Here is a 14,984-nt window from a genome sequence, read left to right as displayed (position 1 = left end):
CCAGGAGTTATTCCACCCAGGAGATTAGGAGCATAAGACCACAGAGACCTCTGGACTCTGAGGAGCTCTGCAATAATCAAGATAACTGGAAATACAGACTCCAGTTTTACACAGTGAGGGCAGGTACCACTAGAGTTAACCAGATGGCGAAAGGCAAGCGCAAGAACATAAGCAACGGAAACCAAAGTTTCTTGGCATCATCAGTGCCCAATTCTCCCAATATAGCAAGCCCTGAACACCCCATCACACCTGAAAAGCAGGATTCAGAATTAAAATCACTTCTCATGATGATGATAGAGGATTATAAAAAGGAATTAAGTAACTCCCTTAAAGAAATACAGGAGAGTACAAGTAAACAGATAGAAGCCCTTAAAGAGGAATCACAGAAATCCCTTAAAGAAATGCAAGAAAACACAAAGAAGGAATTAAACAAAAACATTCAGGATCTGAAACTAGAAATAGAAACAATAAAGAAAGTTCAAAGGGAGACAACCATGGAGATAGAAAACCTAAGAAAGAGATCAGGAGTCACAGACGCAAGCATCACCAACCGAATACAAGAGATAGAAGAGAGAATCTCAAATGCAGAAGATACGGTGGAAAATATTGACACAGTTGTCAAAGAAAATGCAAAATGCAAAAAACTCCTAACTCAAAACATCCAGGAAATCCAGGACACAATGAGAAGACCAAACCTAAGGATAATAGGTATAGATGAGAATGAAGATTCCCAACTTAAAGGGCCAGTAAATATCTTCAACAAAATTATTGAGGAAAACTTCCCTAACCTAAAGAACAAGATGCCCATAAACATACAAGAAGCCTACAGAACACCAAATAGACTAGACCAGAAAAGAAATACCTCCCGTCACATAATAATCAAAACATCAGATGCACAAAACAAAGAAAAAATACTAAAAGCAGTAAGGGAAAAAGGTCAAGTAACATATAAAGGCAGACCTATAAGAATTACACCAGACTTCTCACCAGAGACTATAAAAGCCAGAAGAGCCTGGACTGACATCATACAGACACTAAGAGAACACAATTGCCAGCCCAGATTACTATACCCAGCAAAACTCTCAATCACTATAGATGGTGAAACCAAGATATTCCATGACAAAACCAAATTTGCACAATATCTTCCCACAAACCCAGCACTTCAAAGGATAATTGATGGAAAATGCCAACACAAGGAGGGAAACTACAACCTAGGAAAAGCAAGTAAGTAATCTTCCAACAACCCCCAAAAAAGATACAAACATAACTTTACCTCTAATAACAAAAATAACAGGAAGCAACAATCATTTTTCCTTAATATCTCTTAACATCAATGGTCTCAATTCCCCAATAAAAAGACGCAGACTATCAGACTGGATACACAAACAAGACCCAGAATTTTGCTGCATACAAGAAACGCACCTCAGTGACAAAGACAGACACTACCTCAGAATAAAAGGGTGGAAAACAATTTTTCAAGCCAATGGTCCCAAGAAACAAGCTGGAGTAGCCATTCTAATATCAAATAAAATCGACTTTCATCCAAAATTAATCAAAAAAGATAAGGAAGGACACTTCATACTCATCAAAGGAAAAATCTACCAAGGTGAACTCTCAATTCTGAACATCTATGCTCCAAATGCAAGGGCACCTACATACATAAAAGAAACTTTACTAAAGCTCAAAACACACATTACACCTCACACAATAATAGTGGGGGATTTCAACACCCCACTGTCAGCAATGGACAGATCATGGAAACAGAAACTAAACAGAGACACTTTGAAATTAACAGAAGTTATGAACCAAATGGACTTAACAGACATCTATAGAACATTTCATCCTAAAACAAAAGAATATACCTTTTTCTCAGCACCTCATGGTACCTTCTCCAAAATAGACCATATAATTGGTCACAAAACAAGCCTCTACAGATACAAAAAGATTGAAATAATCCCTTGCATCTTATCAGATCACCACGGACTAAGACTGGTCTTTAATAATGACAAAAACAATGGAAAACCCACGTACACATGGAAACTGAACAACTCTCTACTCAATGATGACTTGGTCAAGGAAGAAATAAAGAAAGAAATAAAAGACTTTTTAGAATTCAATGAAAATGAGGACACATCATACCAAAACTTGTGGGACTCCATGAAGGCAGTGCTAAGAGGAAAGCTCATAGCTCTAAGTGCCTACAAAAAGAAACTGGAAAAAGCACACACTAACAAGTTGACTGCACAACTAAAAGCTCTAGAACAAAAAGAAGCAAATACACCCAGGAGGAGTAGAAGGCAGGAAATAATCAAACTCAGGGCTGAAATCAACCAAATAGAAACAGAAAGAACAATACAAAATATCAATAAAACCAGGAGTTGGTTCTTTGAGAAAATCAACAAGATAGATAAACCCTTAGCCAGATTAACCAGAGGGCACAGAGACAGTATCCAAATTAATAAAATCAGAACTGAAAAGGGAGACATAACAACAGAAACTGAAGAAATTCAAAAAATCATCAGATCCTACTACAAAGGCCTATACTCAACAAAACTGGAAAACCTGGATGAAATGGACAATTTCCTAGACAGATACCAGGTACCGAAGTTAAACCAGGAGCAGATAAACCATCTAAATAGTCCCATAACCCCTCAGGAAATAGCAGCAGTCATCAAAAGCCTCCCCACTAAAAAAAGCCCAGGACCAGATGGTTTTAGTGCTGAATTCTATCAGACCTTCAAGGAAGACCTAATACCAATTCTCTTCAAACTATTCCACAAAATAGAGACAGAAGGAACACTACCCAATTTGTTCTATGAAGCTACAATTACACTCATACCCAAACCCCACAAGGACCCGACAAAGAAAGAGAACTTCAGACCAATCTCCCTTATGAACATCGATGCAAAAATACTCAATAAAATTCTAGCAAACCGAATCCAAGACCACATCAAAACAATCATCCATCATAATCAAGTAGGTTTTATCCCAGGAATGCAGGGATGGTTCAATATTCGGAAATCCATCAATGTAATCCACTATATAAACAAACTTAAAGAAAAAAAACACATGATCATCTCACTAGATGCTGAGAAAGCATTTGACAAAATTCAACATCCCTTCATGATAAAAGTCTTGGAAAGATCAGGAATTCAAGGCCCCTACCTAAACATAGTAAAAGCAATTTACAGCAAACCAGTAGCCAACATCAAGCTAAATGGAGAGAAACTTGAAGCAATCCCACTAAGATCAGGGACTAGACAAGGTTGCCCACTCTCCCCATACCTATTCAATATAGTACTGGAAGTCTTAGCCAGAGCAATTAGACAGCAAAAAGAAGTCAAAGGGATACAAATAGGAAAGGAAGAAGTCAAAATATCGCTATTTGCAGATGATATGATAGTATACTTAAGTGACCCCCAAACTTCCACCAGAGAACTCCTAAACCTGATAAACAACTTCAGCAAAGTGGCTGGTTATAAAATCAACTCAAACAAATCAGTAGCCTTCCTCTACATGAAAGATAAACAGACTGAAAAAGAAATTAGGGAAATGACACCCTTCACAATAGTTGCAAATAATATAAAATACCTTGGTGTGAATCTAACCAAGCAAGTGAAAGACCTGTATGACAAGAACTTCAAGTCTCTGAAGAAAGAAATTGAAGAAGATCTCAGAAGATGGAAAGATCTCCCATGCTCATGGATTGGCAGGATTAATATAATAAAAATGGCCATCTTGCCAAAAGCAATCTACAGATTCAATGCAATCCCCATTAAAATCCCAACTCAATTCTTCACAGAGTTAGAAAAGGAAATTCTCAAATTCATATGGAATAACAAAAAACCCAGGATAGCGAAAACTATTCTCAACAATAAAAGAACTTCTGGAGGAATTACCATCCCTGACCTCAAGCTGTACTACAGAGCAATAGTGATAAAAACTACCTGGTATTGGTACAGAGACAGGCAGGAAGATCAATGGAATAGAATTGAAGACCCAGAAATGAACCCACACTCCTATGGTCACTTGATCTTTGACAAAGGAGCTAAAACTGTCCAGTGGAAAAAGGACAGCATTTTCAACAAATGGTGCTGGTTCAACTGGAAGACAACATGTAGAAGAATGAAAATTGATCCATTCTTATCCCCTTGTACAAAGCTCAAGTCTATGTGGATAAAGGACCTCCACATAAAACCAGATACACTGAAACTAATAGAAGAGAAGGTGGGGAAAAGCCTCGAATACTTGGGCACAGGGGAAAAGTTCCTGAACAGAACTCCAATGGCATATGCTCTAAGATCGAGAATTGACAAATGGGACTTCATAAAATTGCAAAGTTTCTGTAAGGCAAAGGACACTGTCAATAGGACAAAACGACAACCAACAAATTGGGAAAAGATCTTTACCAATCCTTCATCTGATAGAGGGCTAATATCCAATATATACAAAGAACTCAAGAAATTAGACTCCAGACAACCAAATCACCCTATTAAAAAATGGGGTATAGAGCTTAACAAAGAATTTTCAACGGAAGAAACTCGAATGGCCGAGAAGCATCTAAAGAAATGTTCAGCATCCTTAGTCGTCAGGGAAATGCAAATCAAAACAACCCTGAGATTCCATCTCACACCAGTCAGAATGGCTAAGATTAAAAACTCAGGTGATAATAGATGCTGGCGAGGGTGTGGAGAAAGAGGAACACTCCTCCATTGTTGGTGGGACTGCAAGATGGTGCAACCACTTTGGAAATCAGTCTGGCGGTTCCTCAGAAAATTGGACATAGCATTACCCGAGGATCCAGCTATACCACTCCTAGGCATATACCCAGAAGATGCTCGAACATATAACAAGGACATATGCTCAACTATGTTCATAGCAGCCTTATTTATAATAGCCAGGAGCTGGAAAGAACCCAGATGTCCTTCAACTGAGGAATGGATTCAAAAAATGTGGTATATTTACACAATGGAGTATTACTCAGCTATTAAAAACAATGAATTCGAGAGGTTCCTAGGTAAATGGATGGAACTAGAAATTATCATCCTGAGTGAGGTAAGCCAATCACAAAAGAAGACACATGGTATTCACTCACTGATTATTGGATATTAGCCTAGAACCTTGAAATGCCCAAGATGCAACTCACAGGCCACATGAAGCCCATAAAGAAGGAAGACCAAGTGAGGGTGATTCGGTCCTTCTTAGAAGGAGCAACAAAATACTCAAGGGAGCAAATATGGAGACAAAGTGAGGGACAGAAACTGAAGGAGGGGCCGTCTCAAGACCACTCCACCTGAGTATCTATCCCATGTGCAATCACCAAAGGTAGATGCTGATGTGGAAGTCAGGAAGTGCATGCTGATAAGAGCCTGATATGGATGTCTCCTCAGAGGTCTTCAAGAGTCTGACATATTCAGAGGCAGATGCTCACAACTAGCCATTGAAGTGATCATGGGGTTCTCAATGGAGGAGTTAGAGTGAAGACTGAAGGAGCTGAAAGGATTTGTGGCCCCATGAGGAGAGCAACAATACCAACCAACCACAGCTCCCAGGGTCTAAACCACCAGCCTGGGAGCACTTAGGGGGGAATCCAGGGCTTCAGCTGAATATGTAAAAGTGGAGGGCCCTGCTGGGCATAGGTGGAAGAAGAGAACCTTGACCTCATGAAGGCTGGTTGCCCCAGGGGGTGGGAATTTTGAGGGTGGGGAGGTGGGAGTGGGGGGGTATAGATAGAGGTTACATCCACAGAGAAGAAGGAGGAGGGGCGAGGGGATTGGGGGTTCCGAGGGGGTGGTGGGGGATGGGGTAAGGGGACAACATAGGAAATGTAAATAAATCATCCAATAAAAAAAAAATGACAAAAAAAAAAAAAAAAAAGAATAACCCCTATAGGCTCATGTATTTGACTGCTTAGCTACCAAGGAATGGAATTGTTTGAAAAGATTAGAAGGTGGGGTATTGTTGGAGGAGGTGTGTCACTGGGTGTAGGCTTTGAGGTTTCTAAAGCCCATGCCACTCTGAAGGAGTAAGCAAGTCCCCAATTAATTGCTTTCTTTTCTAAGTGCTGCCTTGGTCATGGTATCTCTTCACAGCAACAGAGCAGTAACTACGACAACAACCGCCCCCTCTTTGGTTTTGGAAGCACTTTCTCTGTTCCTGGCATCCGCTCTCCATTTCTTGGGCTTGGGTCATCTTGCTAGCTTTGGCCTTCTCACATGATTCCACCTAGAACGATTTACTCGAGTGTAACTTAGTTCAGCAGGTCTTCCCAGCAGGCCAGACTCCCTCAGGTACCACTTTCTTCCCACAAGTCACACTGCAGACCCTGAAGGTCCTCAGAGGACAGGCTCTGACTTAATTCACGACTGTACTCCCCTCTTCAAATGTCAGAATCCCATTTATTTAGTATGTAGGAAGCATTTCCTGAGGACGTGCTGGGTGAAATGAACTAATGTTCAGTTTCATCAGAGGGACAAGCAGTGAGAGAACTCAAGTCTAAAGATGACCCTTAGCAGGCTTGTTCATAAGAGAGCCATGGAGCTTACCAAGAAAAGGATGGGCTGATGAAAAACCAACCAACCAACAACAAGAGAGATGGGATGTTTCAGGAGGCCACGCAGCTTAGCCCAGAACTATAACTGAAAAACAAATCTCAGGAAGAAGAAATTCAGAAAGCAGAAGTAAAGGCCCGTAAAGGCACTTGCCACCAAGTCTGACGACCTGAGCTGGATCCCCAGAACCCACATACAGGGTGGAAGGAGAGAACTGACTCCCACAAGCTGTCCAGACATCTTATTGTGCCATGGTATGAGTATGCATACACCCACACACAATAAACAAACAATAAACAAATAAATAAAATGCAATAAAAGTAAAAAGGGGAAACAGAAGAAACCCAAAAGTGTACAGTTCCAGGAAAATGAAGAAGGTTTAGGCGGAAAATGTAATTGGCATCCAAGTTGCTGAAAAACTAAATCAGCCCAAGGTACCTAAGATGCCACTGTATGTGGTGATTCGGAGACTCTTAGAGACCTCCTAGAAGCAGTGTTGGCAGAAGCCAGCCTGAAGGAGTGGACTATGGTAAAAATGACAGGTATATGATCAGTCTTTCAAGGAGCCTGACAGGATGAGAGACAAAAATCACAACTTCAAGGAAATGGGAAGCGGCTGTGAATATAAAATAGTGAAAAGGTGGCTCTGCAGACAAATCATCACTGTACCAAGGACCAACGCGGCACAGAAAGACGGCCATGAAGAAACCTGTGACGTGTGAGCCTGGGAAAACAATTTTCTAACTCAGATTATTCTAACAGTCTGAATCAGTATAAACAGAAATGACTTTTGGAAGAATTTAGCAAGTTCTATAAAGATGTTGTCAGTATAATAAACAGTGTGTATTCCTGTGGTTTGAATGAAAACAGCCCCATGGGCTCATAGGGAGTAACACTATTAGGAGGTATGGCCTTGTTAGAGTAGGTGTGGCTTTGTAGGGGGAAATGTGTCACTGGTGGTAGGCTTTGAGGTTTCAGATGCTCAAGCCAGACCTAATACATCTCTCTCTTCTGCTGCCTGCCAGTCTGGATGTAGAACTCTCAGTTCCTTCTCCAGCACCATGCCTGCCTGTGTGCTGGCACGCTTTCCACACCATGATGACAGTGGACTAAAGCTCCATAAGCCAGCACAAATTAAATGCTTTCCTTAATAAGAGCTGCCATGATTCTGATGTCTCTTCACAGCAATAGAACCCTAAAAGATAATTCTTTTTTTAAAAAGAGTCTGTTACTTTTCAGTACTCTTTATGTTTTATGTATATCAAAACTTTTGGTTACACACACACACCAAAACTACAAGGGAAAACTAGACAAAATCATTTAACAAAACTGTCTCTCATAACAAAAAGAATTTGGTCAGGAATGCAAATGATATCTGCACTGCTGCTTAAAGTACACAGTGCTTAGGTTTTACTTTACTTTTCTACTTGGATTTTAAATCTTCCCAGATGTTCCTGGCTTAGGATGTCAATTTTACTACCTGGGCAAAGCTAGCTAGACAAGCTTCGAAGATGTTCCATCAAAAGAAACTCACAAATTAGTGAAACCCATGAATGTGAAGTTTATTTTTAAAAATAAATGAAATCAAATCAAAACAAAGCTGTGGTGGCTGGAGAGATGGTTCCATGGTTAAGACAACGTCTGCTCTTCCAGAAGACCAGGGTTTGATTCCCGCCACCCACAGGGCAGCTAACTCCGGTTTCAAGGAATTTAATGCCCTCTTCTGGCATCTGAGGGCACTGCATGAATGTGGTACACAAACACACAGGCAATCAAAACACCTATAAACATATATTTTTTTTCAAAAATTAAGCTGTGTTTATAGACATTTCAGTGCTCACAGGAAAAGAGGAAACCAAAACGAAAACCAAAACAAACAAACAAACAAACAAACACCCAGAACCAAGAGATAATAAAACAAAATAGCACTCAGCCATATGAGGATGGCACAGAAGACAAGAACACAAGGCTTTGTCCTCGCTGTGATTAACAAAAGTCAGCTTGCTTAGCAAACCTTAAAGGGCTCACATATGATTTCACAGAAGAGTGCCCACCCCTTTTTTCCAAGAAAATAGTTTCATAACAAACCAAATACATGAGACACTCACTAGATCCTTCGTAGGTCTCACCAGGGTATAAATGGCCCAACAGTACAGATATAAGTGTGATCCTGAAGGAAAGATGAGCAGGGTGAGCACAGAACTCTTAGTGCACTCCCGTGCCAGTCACTGTCAAGAGTTTAACAAGCATCTGTTAGCAGCATCTGTTCTCTACTTGAATATACAATTCAGAGGGTTTGAAGTATGTGACCTCGAACAGAATATATACACTGCTGACATGTGTTTGTTATGGGGAAATCAACAGAAAGGGGATGCTGGTAAAAACCAACTCTAATCATACATACACATATAGAGATAGACACTGATATGAAACAAAGATACTTAATAGTTAACAGTGAACAGAGTGTATGTATGAACAGCTATAAGCAAGTTTTATCCCAAGGCTAAACGTTTTGCTAAAATCACATCCAAACGCGTACTTTCCTCTGCCCTGATCTGATTACAGTATTAGTGTATGAATCAAAACTATCTGGTGACTGTCAGGATGGAATGGGATGGAATGGAACTACAATGTGGACCAAATCCCAATCCATGGGCTCATTTCTCATTAGGTACGAACTTTTAGACATGGGGGAATTTACTGATAGACTTAACTGGTAATACATTTAAGTAGGAAGTAGGTTACTGGTTTTGTGAGGGAGAACAAAAGGGTTATTTCAAGTATTGACTTGAAGGGTTACTGAAGTCAAGTTAATGGTTAGCTCAGCTTCTGAGGTAGTTTCACAAACTAAGTCCACAAATTTCTTGAAATGCGATTCTGCCCATCAACTCCGAAGTTTTAACTTCAGTGTACATTTTTCTCACGTCTACGTTCCCATAACAAGATCTTAATATTCTTGACAAACAGATCTGAATTCTCACTCGTGGCGAGTTGGAGTTTGAATGAATGAATGAATGAATGCAAGTATTTAAAAAAAAAACTGCCTGCAGACATAAGACCTAATGAAGGCAAACAAAGAAGGATTCCAGATCATTGTTCTAACCACAGAAAGAAAACATTTAAGAACGTCATCCCCTGAAACTCATAAAGAGGATCCTCAAAGCTCTGTAGCTCCAAAAAGGGGGAGGAGCAATGAGGGTGCGGGAGTCGAAAGGAATTAGCAGGTTCAAAGCCAGTAACTTCATTCGGAAAGCAAAATACAAAATATAAAATAATGAGGAAAAAGCGAAGACGGAGAAGCCCCCGGAAGTAAAATCAACAATCGGGAAAGGAAAGCAATAGCGTGGAAGCAGCCACCGAACGCTCCCACGGCTCAAAGCAGGGAGACCGCGGCCCGCAAGAGGCCCCGCGACCTGGGACACCCCTGACCCCGGAACGCAAACCCAGAGCCTGAGGCACCGCGGGGGCGAGTTCCCGGGAACGCCTCCCCGCCCTTCCCAGGCAACCCCGCCCACTGGGCCCGCCCCATCCCGCCGGCTACTCACCGGATTCGCTTCCCACATAACGGTGCGAAATCGAGCGGAGAGAGCCTGGGGGAGGGGCTAGCCGTGGGATCGGTATGGTGGGCTTTTTCCGAGGGTCCCCGGGAGCGAAAGGACCGAAAGGCACCCTTTACGGAAGCCTTCCTTCTCCCCCTCCCCGTCACAAGCTGGCGTCTTCGGACCATCGAACCTCCCGACTTCCGCCCGGATCCAGCCAATCAGTAGTGGTCCCGCCCACCACAAGTCGCTCCGCCCCTACAGCGCCTTTGGAACTTCCGCACACGTCGTCGTAGTTCGGCCTTTACCTGTGTGGAAAAGCTGTTTAAAGCCATCCGTCCTTCCCACCAGGTGATCCTCAAGCTTGGAAGGGTTGCATTTCCTCCAGGCAGAACCTACGTTTATTATGATCACCTTAGACTGAGTCTAGTGGCCAAGTAGTAGGCCTGAGAAGCCCAACTCGACCAATGGCAATTTGGTTACGCTTCAAACCCCTCTGTTGTTCCCTTCTCCCTTGATTAGGACATGATGATAGTTCTACGTAAGGGTGTAAATAAGCATGCTGAAATCAAGTACTTAGGTGTTGAGAATCTAGAAAAACATGGAAGCTATTGGCCATGTGTCACTTGGCTTGGAAGTGAACACTGACCTATAGGTTGTCCTGTCCTCATGGATTTTAGAATCAAGAGAAGGAAGCAAAAAGTAATTTGGAAATGCAAGAACGTATAATGTGAAATTTTAGACAGCATGGCAAATACAGAGATCTCCAAATACGTTTACCTAGAGTGCCTTGAAAGCGAAGGCCTCAAATATGTTCTTAAACTGAAGTCACCTGGGTGAAAAGAGCTAAGATGGAAGAACATTCTTAAAGGCAAAGAAGTAGTGTGAGAATATAGGTGTATTCTTAAAAATAGGTCAAAGAATACCCACAGATTTAGAACCTGATTTTTTTTTTTTACATTTTAATATATTTTTCCATTCCCATATGTATGAATTTCTTTAGACTGATGCTGTTCCATAGTTTATTTGTTATACACATATCTTAAATAATCTACCGTGATAGACACAAGTTACTATCTAAGAAAAATTACTATAATAACTATATTTGTTCAGACATTCATTAACCTCTTTGGAACTAATTCTTAGAAATGATACTGTCCAATAAGAGATTTTAAAAAAAAAAAGTTGTCAAATGGTTAACCAGTTGCCCAAATATTTATTGCTTAGCATAATTATTTTTTACCTACTACTTTGAAGTACATTTGCTAAATTTGCATGCATATGCATATATACATATATTTTTGAACATTCTTATCTGTCTTCATCTGCTTATTCCTATGCTATGCTATGCCATGCTATTCTAATATATAGATTCCTAATATACTTGCTCTTCCATAAGGAAATATCTCCTAATTTTCTTTTTCAGTTTTTTTCAAAATAATGAGTTCTCATCCAGAACACACTTCTTCCTGTATTCAGGCCGTGTGTCTGGAGTCAGGGTGGTCTGGGTAGATGAACCCAGAACCTCAGACATGCCAAACACCTGTTCCACCACCCAGTCATGCCTCTACTGCCCAAGTCTCTGGTATCTTTAAATATATTAGAGATATTTTTTTCAACAGTCCTTATATGTTTGTTTTGGATACTTTATAGCTTTTTTTTTTCAAGTGAAATAGTTTTCATTGCTCTGGTTTAGGAAAACTAGTGACTTTTGTAAACTCACCCTGTCATATCACCCTGCTAACTCTAAGACTTCAAGGAAAATGAAGTATAGACCTCAACCTACAGAAGATTTTGTCCTAACTTCCCTAGATAACTTGCCTTGTCAAGACCCACTCGGCCTTCGAGAAAGACTAGCCCACAGCTGCTTCAATTGCTACTGTTCCCTTCTCAAGGCTAGTATCACCCTGATACCACAGCTTACTGAAAGCAATCAGGATCTGTTTATGTAGCTCAAGGGCACCTAAAACTTTCCATCCCCCAAAGGCTGAGTCATGTGCCATCACACCCAGTATAAATTTTAATCATAAGTAAAAGGTAAATTAAACTAAGGAAGTCTTATAAAACTAATATACTATGACAAGTACAGTTAATTTCAGGAATGTGAGGGCAGATAGGAGATTAGTAAATCTATTCATGTCATTCATTATATTGATGACCCAGATTGAAATAGATATAACAGTGAAATAGAAGAAGAAACTGATAGCATTTAATAGCCTTTTGTGTACTAAACTAGGGATAGAAAGAACCTGATTTGTAAATAATAGTGTATTTAAAGAGTATTGTGAATCTGCTAGGGACCATTCCTATTGCATTAGAGCTGAATGAATATTATCCTGTTCTGTAACTTTTCCAAGGTTTTAGAATATTATCTTATTTGCAGGCAACATTATTGTATGATTAAAATTCATATATTTACTTTTTTTCCTCACTGGACTTGCCTGGGCCCTTTCAGGTATTTGGAGTCATGAGTTAGGATGTCTTACCTCTTACTTTGCTAAAGAATGAAATGAATCTTAGACTTTCTAAAATATTCCAGTGGAGAATGACTTCATTACTATCTCCCAGTTTCTGAGGGGATAGGTGGTGCTAATCATTGGGGTTCAACTGCTCACAGCTTTACCAGTGACCACCTTCCCTGTGGAATGTGTGCAGTATCCTACTTATGTAGTTGCCAGCAGAGGAACACCTCTCTGTTTCACTGTACCATGGGCCCAGAGCCAGAGTGCTGGCAACTGTGTGCTGATCACATGGTTCTACAGAAGACTAGACTGTTTTTTCTATCTCTCAGGTTCCAGTGTTTGTGGAGATATCATAAGCCAACCCTAACCCAGCCTGGGGATTACTGAGTGACTGGAAGATGTTTTAGGTCTTTGAATGCCAGGGGGAGGGTAGGAGAAAGTGCAGAATGGGAAAGGATAGATCAGAGGTAATGAGTAGGGAAGAGGTCCCATCAGAGAACCTGAAATTATCAGACACACTGACAAATGTGCACACTCAGACTGAAGTTATGAGGGTAGGGAGTACATTTCTCCTAAACCAGTAAGGAGAAAAGAGAACTAAGCAAATGGTAAGATACAGGCTGCGACATTGCATATTATTTTAATATTATTACCATAATTTTTACTCCTTTCATTTCCCTCCCTTCCTTTCCATTTTTCCAACTCTAGGTATTAGGCATCAGGGTCTTCAGAGATTCTTCCTCCCACCTGAGTGAGCCTTCCTACCTTTAAATCTCAAAATGCTTTTTAATTTGATAGAATTAAAGAGAAAAATTATTGATCAGCCATGCTATACAGGACTGCCATCCAACCGTATAGTTTCTCCAATGTTAACACTATAGCTTTAATACCACACATTAGCTGGATTTCCCTGTGATCATTCCCCACATGCCTGTAGTATACTTTGATTATATTCATGCCTATTCCTGTCTCACCCCCTCCCCCTGGTTGCTTTTCTAATGGCCACATTCATAGCCAGAACTTTTGAAGGGCACTAGGAAAGGAGATGATGAACAGATTCTTGTATCAGAAAGAGAAGAGGGGCCTGGTAGAAGGCTCAAAGGGAGAAAGGAGGGGCCGAAAAAGAACGAAGGGGTGCTGGAGAAAGCGCATTTGCACCTACTGAATGTAAAGACCCCAGCTTCTGTCTGAGAAGGAGACAACAATGGGGCCAGGCCCCAGAGTCTGCCCTGCTGTTGAAGTCTGACAGTTAACAACCCCAACAGGAATTAAGAGGTGAAAGAAGCAGGTGAAACATTTGCAGAAGCCGAGATAAGCATTCCTGGGAAGGAATTCTCTTTTAAAAACATCAAAATGCAATCCCCACAGATTTTTAATTAGGAAACATGACAAGGAATTAAATTCGACCTTTAAAAAAAAAATGAAGTGCTAAGTAACTCCCCACACTCACTGGAAGGACTCTATTGAAAGTACCAGTGATTATTAGCTTTAGCTGCTGGGGGAAATTATCCAAGCACAAAGATGGGCATCAGCATTCAGCTCACAGCAGCAGGCAAAAGCAGCAGCTGAGATGTGTGTCTATCCTAATTAGAGGATGCAGCGCTCTGAAAAGACCCTGGAGCCGCCACATTCCTGGCTGGGGCTTTCCTTCCAGGAATGCCACATTCAGGTTTTGGTCATCAGATGTCGTCGGTTCTTTTTTGGACTTAAAAGGAAAGACTGGAGCAGAGATAGCACAGCACAGGACTCAGGAAAGGGTGCCTGAAGCTTTGATATGGAAAACAGAAAGCTTGCAAACACAAAGCTAGCCTGAGAAGGGATCTAGAAAAGCCTGTGAGAAGGTGAGGGAAAGAAAGCTTTGAAGAAAAGAGCAGGTGGAGGGTGGACCGCCCACACTTACTACTCCACTCCAGATCTGTGGGGCCAGCTTGTTCCTTAGAAGCACACCTAGGGACATGGAGAAATTGCAGTCAATTATCTAGCTTGAATTATTCCTCAATTCTTCATCCTCCAAATATTTATGGGGTGCCTTCCATGGCTCGTTCTCCCCCCCCCCTCTCTCTCACACACACAGGTCAGTAAGCAGTAAAAACCAAACCAAACAAACCAAAACCCCTACCTTTGTGCTACTTACATTCGAGGCTTCAGAAGGCCTTGAGACAGAGCAGAGAGTAGGCTAACAACATGTGTGACAAATAAGTAGTTACAGAGTTCGGAGTAAATAGCACTGTGACGACCCAGGATAGGCCTGGGAAAGGGAACATGTGGGAGCAGCTCAGAGGAGATAGGAGCGAAGGACTAATAGAGATCTTAACGATGTGTTCCAAGCAGAGGAGGCAGTCAGTGCAAAACTCCTACACAGTAACGATGCAGAGAGAGAGAGAAAGAGAGAGAGAGAGAGAGAGAGAGAGAGAGAGAGAGAGAGAGAGAGA

At 41.1% G+C, this 14,984-nt stretch overlaps 1 protein-coding gene across 4 annotated transcripts in view; it reads right to left on the bottom strand.

Annotated features, from left to right (window-relative positions):
• Parp11 (poly(ADP-ribose) polymerase family member 11) overlaps window positions 1-14,984 on the bottom strand; it is a 54,745-nt gene that overhangs the window by 32,045 nt on the left and 7,716 nt on the right. For 2 of the 4 annotated variants that reach the window (XM_028754384.1, XM_028754383.1), the window contains exon 2: window positions 14,453-14,499. The gene's annotated coding sequence lies outside the window, so the exon portion shown is untranslated. Of the gene's footprint in view, window positions 1-8,659; window positions 8,813-10,096; window positions 10,247-14,452; window positions 14,500-14,984 lie in introns of those variants that run through there. The other 2 variants (XM_028754382.1, XM_028754385.1) reach the window with 2 other exon arrangements.

The sequence above is a fragment of the Grammomys surdaster genome, unplaced genomic scaffold (assembly GCF_004785775.1).
Source record: "Grammomys surdaster isolate TR1022 unplaced genomic scaffold, NIH_TR_1.0 126013, whole genome shotgun sequence".
In the NCBI taxonomy this organism is placed as follows: domain Eukaryota; kingdom Metazoa; phylum Chordata; class Mammalia; order Rodentia; family Muridae; genus Grammomys; species Grammomys surdaster.
This window is presented reverse-complemented; position numbering and strand designations above follow the sequence as displayed.